This window comes from Ceratotherium simum, chromosome X (assembly GCF_057802395.1).
Source record: "Ceratotherium simum simum isolate JZ-2026a chromosome X, ASM5780239v1, whole genome shotgun sequence".
Lineage (NCBI taxonomy): Eukaryota > Metazoa > Chordata > Mammalia > Perissodactyla > Rhinocerotidae > Ceratotherium > Ceratotherium simum.
This window is the reverse complement of record NC_141940.1, coordinates 79,763,016-79,765,778: the sequence shown is the minus strand read 5'-3', so window position 1 is coordinate 79,765,778 and position 2,763 is coordinate 79,763,016.

Here is a 2,763-nt window from a genome sequence, read left to right as displayed (position 1 = left end):
GCCAGCTGTTTTCATCCCAAATCCTTCTTTCTTTTCCAAAATCCTGACCTCCAAGTGGGAAAAGGAGAAAGAAACTAACATCTGTGAAATATCTGTGGAGCACCTGGTATGTATGAGATACCCTGCTGAGTATATTTATACACGCTATTTCATTCAGTCTTCACAACTACTACATGAGGTAGACAATAGTCAATTTTACAGTAAGGCAACTAAGGCTCAGAAAGGATAAATGAGTTGCCCAAGATCACACAACAAGTAAATGGTAGGTCTATCTGACTACAGACCTGCCATGCTGTCTTCCCAGACAAGATAAAAATAGTTCCGGGGTCCCTACATCCTCTAAGTTCCTCCTCAACGCTCCTAAGTCACTAGGAACACAGCACAGCTATCCACCTGTATCCTTAATCCCTAAGGGGACTGAATGTGGGGAGCAGCTAACAGTTTGGATTACCCAGGGAAGGGTTTCTGCCCAATCGCTAACCCAATTTCCAAGGGCAGAGACTAGCTACCAAAGTCGGTTCATCCTTATGCACAACAAAAGTCACTGAGTAGTACTGAAAATAGATCTGCAGAGGTATAAGAAACCATACTGAATCTGTTTGAATCCTAACACATGGTCTCAAGGTTGCTTTTTACCACTCTCCCCTAGTCCTAAATTATTTACTTTGTCTTATAGACCCATAAACTGTTAGAGCTCGAAGCCCTCTTATAGGTCATACAATCTAACCCCCTCATTGAACAGATGGAAAAAAAAAACTGAGGCCCAGCAATGGAAGGGACTGGAACATTGAATTATTTTGATTCTGGATAGGAGGGAGAGCTTCCTTCAGAGCATGCAGTCAAGTTCTATGGAAAGATTTTTGGAATACCTGCCCCAAATCCTCTTTCCTCTATATGACCTGAACATCTCACTGGTCACAATGGCTGACATTCCACCAATTTCAGCATCATTGTGGAGGTAGGAGTTCACCCTTCTTTATGAGGATGAAAACCTCTATATAAATTAGCCTAATCAGATTGCTTTCCAGACTGTACTTGGGGACAGAGCTCTGGTTTGAGGGACAGAAGATGTATTAGTTTCCTAGGACTGCTGTAACAAATTACCACAAACTGGGTGGCTTAAAACAATGAGAATTTATTCTCTCACAGTTCTGGAAGCCAGAAGTCTGAAATCAAGGTGTCAGCAGGGCCATGTTATCTCTGAAATCTCTAGGGAAGGATATTTCCTTGCCTTCTACCTCCTGGTGGCTCCCAGCAATCCTTGGCATTCCTTGGCTTGCAGCAGCATCACTCCAACCTCTGTCTCCATCATCACATGGCCTTCTTCCCTGTGTCTTTGTCTATGTCTATGTCCAAATTTCCTTCTTGTTATAAAGACCTCAGTCATTAGATTAGGGCCCACCCTAATACAGTATGACGTCATCTTAATTTGATTACATCTGCAAAGACCCTATTTCCAAATAAGGTCACATTCACAGGTACTGAGGGTTAGGACTTGAAGATATATTTGGGGGCAAACAATTCTACCCAATACAGAAGGACACAGCCTTTTGGAAACTGCCATTTGGAGAGGGACCAGAACTAAGCAGCTTGAGACTTAGAGGACAGGGGCAAGGGCCCCCAGAGCTGGAAGAGGGTAAGAAAACAAACGTGGAAGGCAGCCATTTATACGTTTGCTAAGGCCTATCCTGAATTAAGGTTACAATCTCTGTAGCCCCTAATGTCTTTAAAGAAAATCTATCCGGCTGCCCAAATTGGTGCTTCTGTAGCATAGACTTCACAATTTGGTGTGTCCATAAACACCTTGATGTAGTACCCATTTTGGACTTTCCTCTTCTTTGTTGAGAGTCCTTGAGGGTATGAATAGCAGAACCCACAATAGGGGGGAAGCCTTGCTCATTCACAGAATGCCCTGCCCATCCCTCCCTTGCACTCTGCCAGGGGGCCACGAGGAAGGAGGAGCTGAACCTAAAGAGTTATAGGTTAATGGAGGGGGAGGAACGCCAGAATAGCTGGCAATTTGGTTGGAAAACGTGACTGTAGTTTCCTTCATAGGTTGTGCCACCAGCTTTGAAATGTACAGCAGATAAGAGACTGGGAAAATTGGGCTCAATAATTCTCAAGAGACCCCAGAATGAAGTGAGAGACAGTGTAGATCCAGCACTGACATAAGGGCCATGATCCCTGTGTCCTGATCCCGCATCTACCACTGACTCTTCAGGTGTGAAATGGGGACAATAGCCACTGTCCTAGATGCTTCTGAGTATGGTTATGAATATCATTTGTAGGCAGAAGCATAATAAAACAGGAGAGTGGTGATGAGATCAATAGAGAAGGGACACTGGGGTGGGGATCAAATGAGATAACAGAAGTAAAAGTACATGGTATGTTTTCTTGCTTCTTAGGAAGGAAGTAGTGGAGACTTTTTATATCCAGCTGACAAATGAAGGAAACCAAGAATTAAAGTGGTTAAATGACTCATCAAAAGTCACATATCCCACAAAGTAAAAGATCCAGGACTTTGAAACTAGGCATTTTGACTCCAACTTCAATGTTTTGTTCCTTGTATATTATACCTCAAGTTCCTCATCTGTCATATGGGAATAATGATAATAATAATGACAATTGTAATTACAGTAGTTTTGCAAATCAATTTTGCAATTGAAAGCACTCTGCAAAGTATAAAGTCCTATACAAATACAAAGAATGCTTATCATTCTTCCCCTTCCTCCTTTAACTTGTACTCTACTAATTCTCACTAAG